Here is a 21,551-nt window from a genome sequence, read left to right as displayed (position 1 = left end):
AGAGTCAGGGAAATAAGCAAAGAAATGATTAAAAACATTTTCTAGGCCATTACTTTTTAGATTAAAGGAATTCCACTGAGTATGCAGCACAATAGATGAAAAAAGATCCACATTTATATGCGATGCTGTGAAACTTAAGAATACTGCGATAAAGAAAAATACAAAAGACTACCGGAGGTGGAAGACAGGTCATTCAGAATGGCTTGGGACTTCTCAGCAGCAAAGTGGGAACCGAAATAGATCCATACCTTCATAGTCCTGGAAGAAATTAATTTTCAGCATAAAATTCTATATCCGGAAAATTTATTGATTAAGTGTGAGAGTAACTATAGACTTTTGTACATGCAAGATCTCAAAAGTCTTCCCTCTCCCCCAGCACCTTTTATAAGGAAGCTGCTGGAGAATGTGCTCCATAAAAACAAAGACCAGACCAAGAGAAAGAAAAGATGAGATCTAAGGATCAGACCAAACTCAAGGGAAAGGCAAAGGAATGCCCTGGTTAATGACGAAAAGCAACCCTGAGATGAGAACTGTGAAACACAGAGATCATACCTTATATTGGTCTAGGGCAGAAAACTATGAGGAAGATGTTTCCAAGGAGATGCGATTGATAAGATGTCGGAATGCATCAAGAGATTTTAGATAACTGGGAGAGAGTTTATTGATGAATTAATATATACGTAGAAAACTAAGTAAGCAATACAATGCAAATTTTAACTCCAGAAAAAAAAATAAGGGCAAAAAAGTAAAAGTAATTTTAGTAAAATACAAGGCTCCATTGTGAATAGTGTTTATATTGTCATACTAAGATAGGTACTAAATGCTGTGTTTATCATAATTATGATACAATCATTTCAGAAAATTAGGACTCAAACTCTGTGTAGATAGTGGTGAAAAAGATGTAGATGTAGATAGTGGCTAAATCCTCATCTTCCATGACTATAACTGTTAATACTAAACCTCCCCAAATCAAACATATAATAATTGTGTTATTGAGAGATAAGGAGGTAAACACTAAAATATTCAACAAAACAAATTTAGTGATTTTTCTCTGGGGAATAGGAAATGAGCAAAGAAAATTGGACAGGTGTGACAGCTGTTTTGTTTAGCTTAATTTTATTTTAAATAATCATTATGGAAATTTTTATTTTTTAAAAATTATGTACATATATAGCTATTTAAAAAATAAAAATTAAGTTGAGAAAGATTAGAAAACCATAAGGATTAGCCCAGAAAAATAGGACTTCAGCAAAAGGCATTAAAATAATCTCAGTTTAAGGGAGACTGCCAGTATTTGGGGGCAATTTTAAAGGACCCTCCCCATTTCAGGAATGGAAAGTAATTACTGTGAAAGTTTTTACACAGTTAGGTGCTAAATGGCAAAGTAATAGAAAGATTGGACTTGAACTTATTCTTGTTTCATCAGGGGCAAGAGCCATTCTGTTAGGAGAGTTTATGTTTATCACTAATCCAGCATGCCTTCCTCTGTTCTTCTTCACCCTTTCCCCAACCATCATCAAATAAGAGCACATTGTAAAGTCAGGGTAAGGAACATCTGTGGTATTAACTCTGACCATGAACACATCCAGCATAATAAGCAGAGACTTCTTCAGTTGCCAAGAACAGGGTTTTCCCACCTACCTTATGTATGGGGTCTTTATCATTAGCCATAAAAATCAAATGAAGTCTAAGGCATTATCAAGTTTACAAATCCTGGCATTGTGTAATTTATTTGGAAAACAAATAGTCTGAGTCCTAAATAGCTGGAAAGCTAGCTCAAAAGCTTTTAGAGGTACATATGGAAGGGGAGATAAGGAACACACACCATATCAGAACAATTTCATTAACTAATTGACTCACTAAGCAAGAAGTAAAATGTGTCCCTTAGGCGAGCCAAGATCAGGTTAGGCGACTGACTAGACGGGAAACATGCTTCATGTGTTCTGGGCTCCTGGATTGGTCAGCAAACCCCAAGAAACTGTGAATGCAGGATGTGTGGAGTGATTCAAGGGTAGTATGAATAGAAAGGGTGAGGAAGGAGTGGAGACTCAGAAGGTAATCATATCCTTATCCAAGATTTTAAAGATACTTTCAAAGGTATTTTACTGTACATTGTGATATAACAAAGTCTATACTTACAGTAAATTCTAATACATAGTCAAAATCATCTAATAGTGAAATATTTCATTTCTTCCAGTAGCTAATAAGTAGTTGGGGTTGGAAGGTTTTGTAATATAGCAAAGGGTGATGACACAATTGTATCAATTTTAATAGATGTAATCTGTACTATTTTTAAATAATACTAATTATCTTTGAACTTTGAATAATCATATGAGTGGATGCTAGCCCAGGAACCAGATAACTAGTCCTCCTGGGACAAGTCTCATTCCCCAAAGCCAATCTCTGATTTTCAAAGTCCTATGTGACTTTAACCAATATCTCAGATTTAGCCATTATTTTTAAACTATGCCAGTCTGATATTGCCTGGAAGTTTTCTTCTAGCTGCTAGCTCTTTTCAGTATCCTTATTTGTCTCACATTTTAAAAATGATGCACAAGATAAACTCATAGAGGAATATGCCTTTTTCTTTATTTATTGAAACTTGTTATTAGCTTCATATTCGATATCTTTTAATGTATATTAAAATACATGGGATAAAACTATTTTTTCTAAATCACAGATCAAAAATAAGTTCAGCTGCTTCCAGATTTTTCTTATGTTATGGTGCCAACATCTGAAGAGATAGGGCAAGAGAATAACGTTTGTAAATTAAATGTTCGGGGTGACATTGGTTAATGAGATTATATAGGTTTCAAGTGTACATTTCTAAGATACACGATCTGTATATTGCATTGTGTGCCCCTGCCCAAAGTCAAATCATCTGTCACCATTTAGTTGGCTCCCTTTACCCTTTACTGCCCTCCCACACCCTTCCCTCTGGTAACCCCTATACTGATGTCTGTGTCTATGACTCTCAGGATAATTTTTTCAATGTTAGTGGCAAACTGAGAGGCTCTCCTGAGAGGAAGAAGGGAAGGCAACAGTAGAGCCTAAGAATTTTCTCTTGCCAAGAAAGAATATCTAGGTAGAAAGATGTCATGATATGAAGATGCAGCTTTTCTTTAACTGAATCTTGAGTGGAAAATGACTTCAAGTCCCTCACTTCAGAGACAGCATTTTCCCCACAGTTCCTTACTGGCTGCCAGGAGCTACATAAACTTACCCTCCCATTTCCTCTACTCATGGGGTCAGACCTGATCAGAATTCAGATTCAACTGCTGATTACAATTTAGCACTCAGGAGGAAGAAGAATTCATGACAGAGTTATAATTTAGGTTGCTAGGTATCCTATATTTTAGCTGGTTTTAATAAATCATTCTCTTGTGCTCAGAAAATTGTTTGAGTGAAGGTTTTCAGAATTAGAAGGGAATATACAATCCTTTAGCTTTTTTTCTGCTTCACCCCACTTTCTTCCCTCTACCCCAACATATTCCCTTTTATATATTATCATATCAGTTTCACAGATGTTTAAAATGTCAGTGTTCCCTCCACGAGTGGCCTGTTTATTCACTTGATCCCCAAATATGTTTAGAGTTCTGCAAAAGAACCCTTTCTATGGTACTCTTCAGATAGCCAGCAGAACAAGTGGGGAGCCCTTACCGTTTTAACTCCTAAGGAAACAAAATGGAAGAAGTCACAATCCACTCAAAATAGAACAAGTTTAACTGGAAAAAATAATTTATATCTATCTATCTATCTATCTATCTATCTATCTATCTATCTATCATCTATCTATCTATCTATCTATCTATCTATCTATCTATCTATCTATCATCTATCTTATTCTTATGCCCCTAAATTCATTTCTTATGAGAACTAACCCTTTCCTCTTTACAGTTCCGTGGATCAAGGGGTCTTACCATTCCTATCACAATGGTAGGTAAATGGTAGGTATGTGACCTAGGTTAGCCAATCAGACTATCCCACCTAAGTTAGGATAGGCTTGTTCAAGGGCAGGCACATAACCCAGAACTAATTAGCATCCTTTTGGAGGACTGATAGAGGTATTGGGAAAGAATCAGTCTCTTGTAAAAGACTAGAGCTGACAAGGTCCACCTTTGCCATCCTTTAGGAAAAACCTGCCAGAAAAAAAGAAAAAAAAAGATCAGAGACAAACAGAGCCAACAGAAGGAGAAATAAAGTCTTGTGTGAGCACTTTGATCTGGCTGGGCTTTTCATTAGATAAGCCAATATAGATTCTTATTTTAAGTCACCATACATTTTCCTCTAAGGGTTTCATTTTCTCTCTTGGGAATATATTATAGTCTAGATTGTCTTAGAACTCCCCAAGTCTTAAAAGAATGATGAGAAGAAAGTACCACTGAAGCTAAATATTATGCTAAAATATCCAGTGAAACCTATTATACTTCTAAGTGGTATCTCAAAGAATATAAATATCAGACAGACTAATTCTTAGAAGATTTTAAAATAAGACCAGACAGATCACTAGAAAGAAAATCTACAGGGAACCCTTGTCTCAGCAGGGGACATAGAATTCATAAATAAATATATTCAATCTCTCCTTTCAATAATTTTATAATAATTGTCTTAATTAGACTCAATTATGGGATTAGTTTGAATTATATTATGATTCACAGAATAATAACCACTCAAGGCCTAGGTGCTGAATGTAATAAGTGTGTTACAATCCTGTGTAACAAAATTGCTGCAGGAAGTAAAGGAATTACCGACCTATTCGTAATGAATTTACATCCAAATTACTTTTCATTTCCAGTTAGTAAGTGTCATGTGGGTAGGGAAGAATTTATTTGGAAATGTGCTGGTTTGACTTCAGGGGAAATTCAGTTCCCTGGGCCTCTGAACATTCAGATTTCGGAAAAGTCAGGTGTAGAGGAGAAGATTGGGGAAGATGTGACATTCAACACTTTCTCCATGAACTTAGTGTATAGATTCCTATGATCTTGCTTTGAGGAGCTTTGGAAACTGACATACGCGATGATGTGCTAGGAGGCAAAAATATGGCCTAATCTGGAAAGCTAATCAGATTTCTTTCAAGAGACATGGCTAATTGCTAGGGTGTATGTTACTGACAGTCTAATTTTGAAAAGCTGAGGGAGGTATTATGAGGGTTCATATTTCAACCTAATCCCAGAAGTCATGATGCTAATAAAGTTAACATTGGTCAAATGGTTGCTATGTGCCAACCTCTGGGCTAAGCATTTATTTCACTGAATAATAACAATATTAGCAACATATTGTAGATAAGGAGATTCATCAAATAAATATGGCTCAACATCTAGGACATCAATTTTACATCTAGTTTTAGAGAAAAAAAAAGGGTAACTTACCTATGTCATTTAAATTTTTTTTTTTTTTTTTGGTATGTGCCTCTAGTGAGAACCGAATCTGGGACTCTCCGGTCCACAGGCTTACACTCTGACCGCTGAGTCAGACCAGACAGGGCTAAAATGTGTTTATATTGACAGTGGATTTCATTAATGACTGTAATTGTTCACCATCCCTGCAGCCAGGCCTTGGCCAGTGACTTTGCAATTCCTTTCATTATAAAGGTGCAATGTATTTCCTTGCCCCTGTCTTTGGATTTGGCCATGTGACCTATTCTGACTGAGGAAGTGTTAATGGACAGGACATGAGCAAAGGCTGAAACAACACTACTTACATGATGGTATGTCCTTTCTTGGATCCCAGTTATTATTCGGTTTCTCACTGGTCCCAAATTTTCTGTCAGATAGATTTAGATTCAATTCTTGTCTTTATTGCTTTTTAAACTTCAAGTTACTTAAATAGCTGTTTTCCCGTCTGAAAAATGGGGCTACATCTCTGTTGTGGTGTAGCTGGAAGGAGTAGATGAGTTTCAGGTGTGATTTGCTCAGCCCAAGACTGATGCCTTGGAACCATTTGATAAATGATAGCTATTTTCATTATTTCTGGAATAAGCATAAAATTCCATACACATGCAGTGCTGTCATCAAATTTTCATACCTGTTGAGATATTGATACACACCCTAAAATTTAGCTATTGCCGTGACTAGGACAGGGATATATTTTTCATAATTGAGATTTTATTGTTTATTTTGAGGATAAATATACAGACATTTCAATTTGTACACAATTCTTAACATATGTACCAAAAATGTAAAGTCATTTAGTTGTGATTCTTTTCTAAACTGTTATTCCAGTGACTTTCCAGCTTAAAATTTGGAGGCTAATTTTCCTCAAGAGTATCAAGTACCAGTATCTTCAAATGTTGATACGCTGTTACATCAAAGTCCCACCAATTCACAATTTAATATCATATATACTACATAATCAAATTTTCAATCTTTCACAGCACATTAACAAAGTTACTAGGAAAACTGAACTGCCTCACCAAAGGTGTTGCAGAGTGCACAGAATTCCAACAGGGAGAGCCAAGATCAAGGAGTGGTTTTGTTAGGAAACAATTATACAAAAAACATAGGAATAGAAGTACTTTAAAATGTTCCAGACATATTAAATGTACAACCGACTCCAAACTGCCATTTAGTATGCTGTGTATGACAGGATATAAAAACCTCCCCCATCTGTGGAATGTTAAACTGACACCCAAGACAATGAAAGCTTCCCATATTCAATATCCCACTATTTTCTGGTTGTTCCAAAAAAATAAACAACCAGCAAATGATTTCACCTCTTAAAAAAAGCATTTACACTTAAAAAAATGGGATGAGGTGAAATTCCCTCCTTCTTAAAAATGTTTCTAGAGCTACTAAAAAACTTGCATTTACAAAATAGTTGATAAAAATATTCCTCTGGATTGTACAAAAAGGGAGACAGAGACCATTGATAAGACATGGTATACGATGTTCATCAGACCTGCCTTCTTTCTTACTCCTGATTCATCTGAGGCTGGACTCTCCTCGTTTTTAGTTTCTCCATTTTCTGCGGGTAGATCTTTAGGTTCCTGGTGAGCCACTTCGGCCTGCTTTCCCTTTGCTCCCCTTTTCGCTTTGGTTTGCACTTTCTTGTCTGAGATTTATCTTTTCCTACTGCCTTTTTTGGCTTCCTTTCCACTTTTGCAGGAGCAGGTTTGGCTGACAACCTGCCTCGACCTCCTCGTGGGCTCCTCCTTCTCTGTCCCGCAGGCAGAGCTAACCTTCCTCTTGGCTTTGTGGCACCAGGACAGCTGTGTGCTGCATGCCTGAGGGACACAGTGTGCCTTGTGGCTTTGTGAACCTGGGCTGCCTGGCTGCTGCCACCTCCCAAGCTGCTTGGACCCGCACCGGAAAGGGAGTAATTAAAAGTGTGCTTTGCCGAGTTGGGTGAGTACTCTTTATATTTTGGAAATTAACCCCTTATCTGATGTATGACTGGCAATTATGCTCTTCCATAGAGTGGGTTCCCTTTCCATTTTGATGGTGGTTTCTTTTTCTATGCAGAAGCTTTTTAATTTGATGTAGTCCCATGTCTTTATTTTTTCCTTTGTTTCTGTTGCCTTAGGTGATGTATCAGTGAAAATTGTGCTGCGTGTGATGTCTGAAATTTTGTCGCCTGCACTTTCTTCTAGGCTTTTTTTGGAATCATGAGTCACATTTAAGTCTTTTATCCATTTTGAGTTTATTCTTGTATATGGTGTAAGTTGGTGATCTAGCTTCATTTTTTTGCATGTAGCTGTCCAATTTTCCCAACACCATTTGTTAAAGAGGCTGTCTTTACTCCACTGTATGCTCTTGCCACCTTTGTCAAATATTAATTGAACATATTGTCTTGGGTCCATTTCCGGGTTCTCTGTTCTATTCCATTGATCTATGTGCCTATTCTTGTGCCAGTGCAAGGTTGTTTTGATTACAGTGGCTTTGTAGTATAACCTGATGTCTGGTAATGTGATCCTTCCTACTTTGTTCTTCTTTTTCAAGATTTCTGTGGCTATTAGGGGCCTTTTTTGGTTCCATATGAACTTTTGGATTATTTGTTCTAGTTCTGTGAAGTACATTGTTGGTATTTTGATGGGGATTGCATTGTATCTATATATAGCTTTAGGTAGTATACACAGTGAAGTACTATGCAGCTGTAAGAAAGAAAGATCTCTTATCCTTTGAGACGACATGGAGGGACCTGGAAAAGTATTATCCTAAGTGAAACAAGCCAAGCTGAGAAAGGCAAATATTACATGATCTCACTTATTTCTGGAATATAATGAACTTAAAACAAACTGATGAACAATATAGACCCAGAGACATAGAAATAGGGTACAGACTGACATTCCTCAGAAGGGAGGAGTAAGGGAAGGGATAAACCACAGAACTTATATGCATGTATGCATAACTGATGGACATAGACAACAAAACTGGGGATGGGGTGGGAGGGGATAGGAAGGAGGGAGTCAATGGGGGAAAAAGAAGAAACATCTATAACAAAAATAAATTAATAATAATAAAAAAAAGTACTTTGCCAAGGCCATTTTTAAAAAACTTATAAAGCAGTCAAAAAGAAGCAATTGCCTCCTACTCTCCAAATCAATCTCCTTTAGACAGTTTATCAAGGCCCTTTATGTCACCTCTGTCATACCTCTTAACAAAGAGGTATGGCAGAGGTTTATAAAATAATATGTCCAATGCCCTTGGAAGATATGCTCTTCCTTCTCATATGCCAAACACATCTACTAAATACAGAGAACCTGGTTCCCTTCCCAAAGTTGACTCAGCAAGAGCACTCAGCATTCACTTAAGGCCCCAGGAAGGCAAGTGTTCAGACTTAATGCTTTGTTCTTGGGAAGAAAGCTCCTCCTGCCTACATTATTAGAAAATAATCCCTGGCTGGAAACGCGGTAGAGGAACCCCAGGGGCCCAATATTCCTTCATCTTGAGAAAGAAGTTGGAATGGAATCAACACAAATGCTACAAATAAAAGCTGTTGTTCAACAGAAGAAAAATTGGAGGTTTTAATAACAAGTATTACAGTCACTGCATGTTCCACAAAGCATGTTCATACAAGGCGTATATTGATTAGAGCAACAGAAATTACTTATTATTGACAAAGGAAAGAGAACAGACCTCAGGAAAAGCACCGGTAACACATGACAACTTTCCTTTTGTTCTCTTGGTTTAACACATTTGTAAGCTGCCACTCTATAACAATTGATGAAACCGTGTAGATCTTTTGCCTTTGGAAAGCTGGTTGTCATGTCATAACTAAGATTCGTCTGTGATCAGTCAAATCGGGCTCTTGGGCCTGTGGTAGAATGTCTGTTCTCAGCCTAATGATTTGCTTATTATCTGTTCTTGTTACAAACTCTTGGTCCATCAAAAAGGAGATGTTGGTTTAAAAATTAATTTTGAGAAGAAAAGATTAAATACAAATACATTGCTTTTGGTTATTGAGTTCAGTCTCAATCAATGCTGTTTTGAAGCACTGACTATAAGGAAAACAAGAGTCACTAATCAAATAAACAAGATACACACTATCACAAAAAAAGCCAATAGACTCAACTTATTATCTTTCTGATAGTTATATTTAGAACAATGGCAACAAAAGTATTTTGCCAGTCATTAGACTGCTGACAGGTTTTTAGTACTAGATATTATAAATTAATTCTATCTTGTAAACAAGCCTATCAATCTCAGATATAGTCACAAAATGATTAACTCTCAGTTCTTCATAAACTCTTTGGAAACCTCCAAAAATTAACCTTCCCCTATGCTTTTTGGTCAGTGATTGTTGAAAATAATCTCACCCACTAATAGCAAATATTTCTTTCCCCTTCCATGTGTAAAAGGTTAACTTCACTGCTGGTTTCATACCCTCATTTTTCTAGTTTGATTTCTCTAACTGACCATCATGTGCATTCAATCTTACTTTACTTTGGGTACACTCAATGCTTCTGTTTGGGTCAGAATGTGCCTTCTGTACATGAACCTTGTTGGCTGGAAGAGTGCAGAGGGTGAGAAGGACCATCATTATTTTGTGAGCCCATGTCACAGAAGACATTTTACTAACCATGTAGAAAATGCTACCTTATCTTCATTTAGTTCTTGTATAACTGTGAGGTAGGTGTTATTACTTCAACTTTAAAGTGAAAAATTGAGGTTTAAAATGGCAAGGTGACCTGCCCCAAGTCATAAAGGGGCAATTGATAGGGTTCAGACTCAAGTCAAGGTATCCAGGTCATGGAAACTTACCTTTTTTATTATGTCAGACTACAGAGTTCAGGAGCTATATCCATTTACTAACAGTGCCTAAGATAACTCGAAGTGATGGTTGTTATAATAATAATAATAGATTCCAATAGATATTAAAACTCATTTGGGCCAAGCTTACAAAAGTAAAAAGAAAAATCAAAATAACACAGCCAGTAAGTGGCAGAAATGGATTTGAACCCTTGACTACATAACTCTGAAACTCATGTCTTATATTTCTAAGCCATAGAACTCCCCTAAAGCCTAAGCCATTTAAATTAACATCCCAGAAGAAAGACTGATGGGAAGGCCAACAGGCTTCACAAATGAGATTTATTTTTCTACATATTAAGAATTTCTGCTTTTAGAGTCTATATATTTTGTCATGCTGCAGGATCCACACTCCTCTGACTTTGGCTGGTTTGCACTAACTGTGGAGGCTACTGGTTCTTGTTTCTGTCATGCTGTTTGTTTATAATAACACTTGCCATTGAGGTTTATTTGTCAGCACTCAGCATCCTGTAGGTGCTCTATTGGAACTAGCAATTGACCTTATAAATACAGAAACTTTGGCTTGTAACTTTACTTATAAATGTATTTTGGTCACAATCTCCATTGGCTACATACTCCTCAGCCTCTGCTGGCATAACCCCCACTCCTTATAGGTGGGGCCTTGCGGTTTCCTTCTCTCTCTGCTCATCTCTTATGTTGGTCAGCTCATCTTGGTCACATACAGGCTGTCACTAGTGTTCTGGCCTTTAGTGCTGGAGAGTTGTTCAGGAGAAGTAGCTGTGGAAGTTAAAAGCACCTGCCACTTCCTGAAAGAAAGAAAAAAATGTAGTTTAAAGAAGACATCTGTAAAGAGAGCTACCTTTAAAAACTATCCGTATATTTAGACCTGGGATGGCATGGACATAGATCCATGGACAGTTGTAAGACAAACTTGAGCTATAAATCTGACCGATTCATCCCCCGGCTCATGAACAAACATGCAGGAAAGAACATTTATGTTTGAATCTCTGTTTTCCTTCTTCTACATGTCACACTTTGGCAGAATTGCTAATAGGGAGTAAAATATCCAAAAGGCTTCCTCAGAAAGGCAGAGGAGTGAAGAGTCTGAAGAGTCTGTGTGACCCACACAGTGAATGGTTCTCTCTCAAAGACCCCGATGTGCACCTGCTGCCTGATGACAGGACAGCCGACTGAGGGACATGCGGCTGCCACGGAAATCCCCACAGGAGATCTGAGAGTGTACCACAAATATGTTTCCATTGAAAATGCTGTCGATTCTAAATGTGGGGGAAATGAGAGGAGGAAATCAAGCTTGGAGTTTCCTGGTAAGTCATGGGAATCAAATGTAATAGACGAAACGCTGCTTTTGCCTGGGTTATGGCACCAGCTCCTGAAGGGGCCTGGTTATCGCTAGAGCTATGTGTTCCAAGGTTATTTTGTGCTTACACATGACCCAAAATGGACATGTTCTGCTAGCACTACAGTCAATGTGCATCCTCTCCCTAGGTACACAGCTGATATTACAAAAATATGTTGTGTTTCCTTCTAGAATGAAATGGGTAAGGGGGTTCTGAGTATAGTGTTAAAATTTTTAAATGACCTAAGGGAGTGTTTTAGAGTCTGAAACTCTAAGGTCCTAGCTTAAGGGCTGAATTAAGAGCATGCCTTATACAATTACTACTTGTAGGAATGGTCAGGACTTCCACAGAATGAGGATCAGAGCAGCAATTCAACCTGCAAGAGCCCAGCATCTGATGACTAAAAGAAGCTCTGAAACGAAGACTTAGCCTACACATTAGAATTATCTAGTGAATTTTAAAAAGTTCATGTGTTTATTTTTTTCAAGTTTGATTTAATTTTATTACTATTATTATTTTATTAATTTAATTATGTTACAGATGTTTATTCTTTTTCCTCCAGCGACACCCTCCTCCTGATACCCCTCCCACCCCATTCGCAGCATTGTTGTCTGTGTCCATGGCAATGCCTAAATGCACATAGCTCTGCGGTTTATCTCTTCCCTCCTTGCCTCCGACACCATCTTTTGAGGGTTGTCAGTCTGTGCCCTACTTTGATGTGTCTGGGTTCATTTTGTTCACCAGTTTTTTTGTTCATTATATTCCACAAATAAGTGAGATTATGTGATATTTATCTTTCTCTGATTGGCTTGATTCACTTATCATAACACTCTCTAGGTCCCTCCATGTCCTCTCAAGGATCAGAGAGCTTTCTTTCTTTCTTTTTATATAAATGGATTTATTTATTTATTTTTTAATTTTTAATTTTTTTTTTTGTTACAGATGTTTTTTCTTTTTAACCCCATTGGCACCCCCTCCCCACCCCCCCTACCCCGTCCCCGGATTTGTTGTCCATGTCCATTGGTTATGCATACATGCATATAAGTTCTGTGGTTTATCTCTTCCTACAACCCAACCCCTATTCTGAGGGACGTCAGTCTGTGCCCTACTTTCATGTGTCTGGGTCTACTGGATTCCTCAGACTGTTATGTTCATTATATTCTGTATATAAGTGAGATCATGTGGTATTTGTCTTTTTCTGTTTGGCTTGTTTCACTTAGGATAATACTTTCCAGGTCCCTCCATGTAGTCTCAAAGGATAAGAGATCTTTCTTTCTTACAGCTGCATAGTACTCCATTGTGTATATGTACCTGCTTTTTTATCCATTTATCTACTGATGGACCCTTGGGCTGTTTCCAGATCTTAGCTATTGTAAATAGTGCTGCTATGAACATGGGGGTACATATATGGATAAAAGTCTTAAATGTGACCCGTGAATCCATAAAAATTCTAGGACAAAATGTAGGCATCAGAATTTCGGACATCATACACAGCAGAATTTTCACTGATACATCACCTAAGACAACAGAAACAAAGGAAACAATGAACACATGGGACTACATCAAACTCAGAAGCTTCTGCACAGCAAAAGAAACAATCATCAAAATGGAAAGGCAACCCACTGTATGGGAGAACATGATTGCCAATGATATATCAGATAAGGGGTTAATTTCCAATATGTACAGAGTGGTCATACAACTCAACAAAAGGAAGACAAAGAACCCAATTAAAAAATGGGCAGAGGAACTAAATAGACACCTTTCCAAACAGGACATACAAGTGGCCAAGAGACATATGAAGAAATGCTCAACATCACTAATCATCAGAGAGATACAAATTAAAACAACAATGAGGTATCACCTCACACCTGTCAGAATGGCCGCCATCAACAAGTCATCAAACAACAAGTGCGGGCGAGGGTGTGAAGAAAAGGTGACTCTAGTACACTGCTGGTGGGAATGCAGACTGGTGCAGCCACTATGGAAAACAATATGGTGTTACTTCAAAAAGTTAAAAATTGAACTTTCATTTGACCCATGATCCCACTTCTAGGAATATACCCTAAGAAGCCTGAAATACCAATCAGGAAGAAAAGTTCATGTGTTTAAGCTTCACCCCAGATCAATTATATTATAATTCTTGAAGTGATACCCATACATTTAAAAAGTTTAATGCATAGCCAGTCAAGCACTACTGGATGAAGATCTACAATCTGTGGGATGCAATGATTTTTAACTGTTGCTGATATTCTGATGCAAGTCATATGCCATTTATCTCATCAAACCAGTTAACATAGGTAGATAAATAAATAGATGTCAGTGATAGATAGATAGATAGATAGATAATAGATAGATAGATAGATAGATAGATAGATAGATAGATAGATAGATAATGAGACAGAACTAATATTGATTACTACTATGAAAGATCACTAATAGACCTTGTGGGAGCCAATGAGCCTCAAACTAGCAACCACTCGTTAGAGTTCGAACAAACCAGGAGACTCAGGTGCATGACCCCTCAATCTGTCAGCAAATGTCCTTATTGTTTGTTCACTTATCTAAAGACACTGGCTTAGAATTCCTTGGAGTAGGGTTTGCAAGAACATATTTAGCAGGTTCTTTATGAGTTTACACTCTACTATGGGCCATAGAACATGCACACAGACACTTCCCTGAAAGGAAGTGAAAAGTGCCCAGATGGTTAGCACAGATTAGATCTGAACAGTAGCTTAAAAGAGCAAGCAATTCCTTCCTTCCAGCTGGAGGAATGAGGGAGAATTCCATCCAGAAAGTGGAATAATAATTTCATAAGGTAAATGTCGAAGGAGTTGGTTTAGACCCCTGCCATTGTAATGACTCTCCTCCTGGGAGGTTTGCTGACTGAAGGTGGGAAGGAGGCCTGGCACAGTTAACACCACGTGTCTTTTCAAACAAATCTAGTTTTGTATTATTGTTTCTCTTTGCACACTCCAATAAACAAAAATGTATGTTTATATCTCTAATCATTATTGAAAATAGGTGCTAAGCAGTACTAACAAAAAGTTTGTATTCCTCAATTCCTCAATCCTCTTCAAGCAGAGCATAAATCTGAGAGCCTACTCTAGCCTGGAACATCTTTATCAGGTAGAAGTATTGCTCCCTGTCTCCTTCAGCCTAGCACTGTAGGCATGAAAGCTTGACAACACTTCTAACTATGGTTAATGTTTTTTCATAAGTATTCCTTATAAAATGAAATGGTACTACCATTTTGTGCATTTAAATGCATTTGTATTTCGTTCAAGGGAAATGAGTTTTCTGTTTTAATTTCATCTTGGCTTTATTTAATTAAAGTCTAGTTCATTTTCTCATTGAACACTTTCTTAAGTGCTGGAGTTTTCCTAAATCACTGAATGTGAGTTTAAAGTGTGGACAGATTTTCAAGCTATGAATAAATGTGCACCTGCTACTCATCCTTGAAACTATAAATTTCCTCCTCTACCCTTAAATCAATATAATGCGTTGTGTTTTCTTAAGGTAAATTTTCATACATTATTTCACATGACTTTTGTAATTATTCTACAAGGCAGGTAAACCAAGTCCCATTATCAGTAAATTGAATTTCAGACAGATTAAGTGACCTACACAAGATCATTGCCACCGAAGAGAGAATGAGTTTCAGAGATGTAAATTGCCAAAGTCACATACCTGTTAAATTTCTGCCCTCCTTGGTTCTCCCTCAGGCTATGGCTGCCTTGGTAAGACCTATCTGGTCTAGCCTGTGCTCTAGAACCCATGGCCAGGGTTCTAATCAAACCCCTCCCAATAGTCTCTAACAACATCATTATTGCTGTCATTGTCGATACAACTGTGTATTTAACATTTATACCTAGAAAACAATGTGTTAGATACTAAAACAGAAATATGAACATAGCATTTGCCCTTCAGGAGATAACTGTATCACCCAATAAAGGAATATGTTGCATATATAACAGCATAAAAATTAAACAAAGAAATAGAGTTGCATTTCCCAAGCATGAAATACATGTTTTAAATTTCAGGCTATAAATACCATTAGAATAGGAAGAAGATCAATGTGGGATAAGATAGTAGAATCTCTCAGAAAGAAGATAAAATTTAATAAAAGATGGAATTCAGAGAAGTGGAGAGAGGGAATTATGTCTAGGAGCAATTATAAAAAATTTGTGAAGTTAGGAATATTCATGTCATATTTGGGGCAATCCTATCTTTTTATTTGTCAAAGTTTGTTATGAAACATGAACTATGATATGTTCAGTACATTCTAAGAAGATTGCTTTGGTTGATTAATCAATTAGGATTGGCTATTACTGTAAATAATAGAAACCTCAATTTACAGCGACTTCAGTAAACAAGAGTTTGCTTGGTTTATATGACAGGACATACATATAACCACTGGAAGGTGCTTTTTAGTGCTCTTGCAGCTGCTCAGTGCTGTTGTCATTTAGTATGTAGCTCTGATTGTTTGTTGTATCATGGTCATGTGAAGGCTACTGCCATTTGACATATCAGTCCTTATCTGAGGCAAAAAGGAGGTGAGAGGGATCATACCAGCGTTTGTTCTTTTTCTCTGGGGGAGTCTGGAGAACCAGACTTTTGTGCTTAATTTAGATTATAATAGTGCATACTGTCCCAACTAAAATCAGGGTTTCAATAGTAAAGAAAAAGGGGCACTGAATATCAAGTAGGTAAACAACAGTGTCTGTAGCAAGTATATCTTCTTGGGTTGTCAGCAGTAGAAATGCACCCAATTTCCTCTGCTAGTGGGGTTTATTGTGCAAAACTATGAAGAAGTAGAAAGCCTGGGCGATCATCTTGACAGAGCCATTAGACTTCATGAGGAACTGGAATGTTAGTGGTGCCACAGCATCCTCCTCACATAGCAGCAGCTCTCGTGGTTGTTACCTTTAGTTACGTCAGCAGTATGTGACAGCCTTCTCGTGAACCTTACCCATTTTCTCATTTCTGTCCCTTCTGTTTCTGTTCTCTAGCACCATGAAACTATCTTTCTTGAGCTCCAATTTAACTAGGGTTGCCAGATAAAATACAGGGTACCCAGTTACATTTAAATTTCTGATAAATAGCAACCACATTTTGTATAAATATGACTGAGGTAATATTTATGACATACACTAAAAATAATGTCTGTCTGAAATTTAAATTTAACCAGGAGTCTTATATTTTCAAATGAAAATACAGTGATACCTCGGTTCTCGAACGCCTTGACTTTCGACCAAATCGGTATTCGACCAGGAGATTCGAGAAACTTTTGTCTTGGAATCCGAACAAATATTTGGAACTCGAACTTCCGAGATGAGCCGAGTTGAGCCGAATGGCGTTCATTCGGCCCAGCGCGCCTTGCTTGCGTCATCAGTGTGAGTGCAGAGAGAGAGTCAACCTTTGTGGGAAGTCACGCTTTGTGAGAGAGTCACCTTTACACTTGAATTTAACCCTTAGACATACTGTGCACACCTTTATTTCTTGTGTGAGACTTAGTTTTTCTACAATTATATACAAATTAGGCCGTAAATAGGCATTTTCTGGGGCTTGGAACGAATTAATCCAATTTCCATTATTTCCTATTGGGTTTCATTGCTTCGGTTCTCGAACAATTTGGTTCTCGACCGTCCTCCTGGAACGAATTATCTTCGAGAACCGAGGTATCACTGTATTTTCATTTGCTAAATCTGAACAATTGTAAAGCTCATCTATTGGACTAAGAATGTCCCTGCTGATAGACCTCCAGCATTATTCTACCTGATAGACTTCCGGCCCAGTGTATAGATAGAAGCCTCTGGCTTAAGATCCATCCTTATCCCAATCATTTCAGATCACTGTGGTAGGCTCACGTGGGCAATGTATGGAAACATACTTAAGGATTCTCTGATTCTCCAGCCAGTTAAGAGAGTCTGTGGAAATGGCATTCCAGATTGTTGGGTTTGGATCAACACTAATAAAAAAACATATTCATACACTATGCTGTGTCTTTCAGATAGGCGATATTTGCTGGTTTACCTCCATCTCTTTCACATTTCTTGTATCAGCAAAGGATTCCGTTGCATTTTCTTTTCTAGGCACAAAATCAGCTCACATTCCAGCAGGCATTTGCTGGCCTCCACAAAAGGGTATGGTGTACCTAGAATAAAATGTTTTCTTTTGCACAATGCAAATAATTTCCCCTCATTTCTCTCCACCTGTCTGACTTCTGTCTTTTGTTAAGTTTTGTCTCCTTCCTGAGAGCTCTAACAAATATAGATTACCTTCCATGTATAAAGAATAAGTGGTAGATGCTGAACTGAACAAGTAGAAGAATAAGACATAATCACTAAACTCAAAGAACCCCCAAATCTACCCTGAATGCTTTCAGGTTTGTTTGTTTGTTTATTTATTTATTTATTTATTCATTTATTTTTTTATCCTCACCCGAGGACATTTTTTGATATTTTGTTCAGATAGAGTGGGAGGGAGAGAGAGAGAGAGAAACATCGACATAAAAGGGACACATCGAGTGGTTGCCACCTGCACGACCCAACCAGGGCTGGGAACAAACTGCAACCGAGGTACATGCCCTTAGTGAGAACCAAACCTGGGTCTCTCTGGACCACAGGCTGATGCTCTAACCGCTGAATCAAACTGGCCAGGGCTCAGTTTTATAACTAATTATACAACCTTGCCATTCTCCCTTGTTTCCTTTTCTCCACTTTGATCTAGAAGAATGGATTTCTAAATTGTTGATTCTTAGTTTTCAATAATGTCTAATGTAAGAAGGCAGTATCTTTAGAAATCCCATTTCTGACTTGCTTCTTAAATAAATTATGCTTTTACTTGCTCGGGTTTCTTTTTCTGCTCACTTCCCTGCGTTCTCTTTTTTGCTCCAGGACTACTGATACCAGTACTTTTACACCAAAAACAAAAGTCAAGCACTGCTTCTAGCTCAAACAGAAATATAATCATAGAATCAAAGAATAATGGTGAGAGCTACAATAGAGGTTGCCTCACCCTTTTCTCTCTCCAGTAATATACCGCCTTTTTTCAGCCTCTTAGATACAGGATTCTTAAGTCTCCGTGTCTAAACCATATGATATAGCTTATTTAGTTTTGGAAATATTATCGGATTAAAACAAAGCATTTCATAGAGTGGGCTAACATTTTCCTCTTCCTAGCAGCCATCCATGGATCCTCAGATTGTGCCATATAAGTCCTTCCAACACTGCAGATGCTCACCAAGCTGCTTGATCAAGTTTCTTTTACATCCTCCCTTTCTTTGACTTCCTTACCTGATACTGTCCAGATTCCTCCCCATCCTAGTCACCCTTCTTCAAATGACTTCCAGTTTATTTCTTCCTCTTGCAGAATATGAGGCTCTAAATGTAGAATAATACCACATACCCTGCCACAGGAGTATCACTTTCCATCTTCTGCAATTAACGATAATGGGGAAATTAATGAGTGTAGTTTTTCCCATCTGTGTGCACAATACAGAGAAGGGAAATGCCCTTTGGAACTACTCTGATCTGTGTCTGCATCTCGACTCTGCTGTTTATTCTCTTCAGACCATACATACGTTTCTGTAGCACTTATAACTTCAGTTACTTCTGTACAATGGAAGTAATCATGCCTATCTCCTATGGGGATAAAGTCTGTTAAGTGCTTTGAGAGACACACAATTGGGCTCTAGAAGTAATTTTTACTTCTTCCATTTCCCCTCAGGTGGGGAAGCACAGAATAAAATGACACACCCACAAAACATCAGGAAGTAAATCCTAGCTTTTGCTATGTTTCTGATCCTGACAGAAACATTCCTGCTTAATGATTGTTCATCCAGCTGATTTTCAGAACCTTATAAGGCCGACTTGGGGGGTCTACTGGCCACCTGTAACTGTCTTTAATTTCTGTTTATAGTCATTAATACAAAGGGCTTTGGATGCAAATGTTCTCTGGTCCTGTTGAAATCATAGAAGAAATTATTTTCTGTAGCTCAACTCTCTACTCCCTCAAAAGTGGTGGACTGGTCTCAGCAGGCACTCACCATAGGAAGGCAAATTGCCATTTTCCTGCTCAAATGCAGAAACTGTATGATGCTGCCATGAAAACTGATCATTACAGGCAGTAGAGGTGGCATACCAGTAACCAGATAATAATGGGAAGACAGTTATGCTTTTCAAATGACTATGAGAGCTCATTCTGGTTATTTTTTTTTTTAAAGGAGGTGAGCTGTAAATATTTTAGCTCTTGTTTTGTATATCAGTGATTAATTCAATCCATTTCTTATTTTATTTTTTAGTGGATCAAAGTCTCATTCTTCCTACAGATATCAAAGCCTTAGACAATTTTGCATTATGCATAAGAAAACCCTATTATTCTATGCAAGTTGTACCCATTGTGAAGTGTGGTGGAGTATGATGAAAATCATTCCAGAGCCTGTGTGAAATAAACAGCATAGGAAATGTTCCATAATTCCCTTGTCGTGATAATATATTTTGATAATATCAGTGGAATTTATTTTCTCTCCAGCACCTCTTCTTCTGGGAACAGTGTAGAATTCCCTTTTCCAGTTCAGAGCAGCTCCCACTGTCACTATGTTGGAATGGACAAAATGTGACGACTCTGATGGCTACATGGTGGCACTGGGATTTGTGCCAAAACTGTGTGGGCATGGGGTCCAACATAAACCATGTTCATTTGAAATTCAGGAAAAGAGGAGCAAGAAGACACATTTCCCCTCAGGCCATTCCTAAGTGACACAAGGACAGCTAGTCAATCTAGTCGAAAATGCAGTCCTGCTGCTTACTCCACAACAGGTTGTCCAAGTCCCTGTCACATTGGGGCTGGAAGTGGAAGACACTCAACACTTGTGTATGAACTGTGGAGCACAGGAGACTGTTTTCTGGCTGAATATATTGTCCTGGTGACTTGAGTGCCTCAGTAAGGATCAATTTAAAAGTCTGTGTAGACTTCTAAACACTGCATGCATATTTTCTTTTGTTTTATCTTCTAGGTGGGGGGCAGTGTGATTATGGAAAGAATTATATCTGAAACATACTCTGATTTTGCCCCCAAAAGGCTGTAGGCAACTTCTTCAGTCTGTATGAGCACCATTTTATCTATAACATGAACACTGATATCTTCATAATACCTTTCTTGATCTGGCCCACAACCCAGGCATGTGCCCTGACCAGGAATCAAACTGGTGAGCTCTTGGTACATATGTCTACACTTAACCACTGGGCCACACTGGCTGGGCTCATAGATTTTTATAGAATAGTGTGTGTGTGTATGTACATATGATAATGGATAATAAAGAATAATACATACATGGGACAATAATATGTAATAAAGAAGTTAGGAGATATGTAGGATAATATATATAAAGTACATATAATATACATATTTAATGTTTATATGTGTGTGTGTGTGTATATATATATATGCAAAAGGCCTAACAATATGCCTAGCATGTTTAAGGTACTCAGTAAAATGTAATTACCTTCCAAATTCCCTTCTCAGAAATACATAAATGAATTTTAGTAACCTCATGTCATACATGTAGTTTATGTAACTGAACTCAGCTGTGTGCACTCAGAAATGAGAGAAAGATAGAGAGAATGAGAGGATGTCATTTGCCAGTATGCATTTTACTTCTTCTTTTTTTTTTTTTTATCCTCACCCGAGGAAATTTTTTCCATTTTTTTGTTCAGATAGAGTGGAAGGGAGAGAGAGGAAGGGAGAGAGAGACAGAAACATCGATGTGAAAGGGACACATCGAGTGGCTGCCACCTGCACGACCAACCAGGGCCGGGGATAAACTGCAACCGAGGTACGTGCCCTTAGCGGGAACTGAACCCGGGTCTCTCTGTACCGCAGGCCAACGCTCCAACCGCTGAGCCAAACCAGCCAGGGCTGCATTTCACTTCTTTTAGTGCAGGGCACCGATATGCCCTGCTAACAATACTTGATTTCACAGTCT

General features: G+C 37.9%; 1 pseudogene; it reads right to left on the bottom strand.

Annotated features, from left to right (window-relative positions):
• Positions 1 to 4,128: 4,128 nt before the first annotated feature.
• Positions 4,129 to 15,402, bottom strand: LOC118627809 (annotated as a pseudogene).
• Positions 15,403 to 21,551: the final 6,149 nt, after the last annotated feature.

This window comes from Molossus molossus, unplaced genomic scaffold (genome assembly GCF_014108415.1).
Source record: "Molossus molossus isolate mMolMol1 unplaced genomic scaffold, mMolMol1.p scaffold_m16_p_13, whole genome shotgun sequence".
NCBI lineage: Eukaryota > Metazoa > Chordata > Mammalia > Chiroptera > Molossidae > Molossus > Molossus molossus.
Note: the sequence above shows the minus strand (reverse complement) of the source record. Positions and strands in the feature narration are given on the sequence as shown.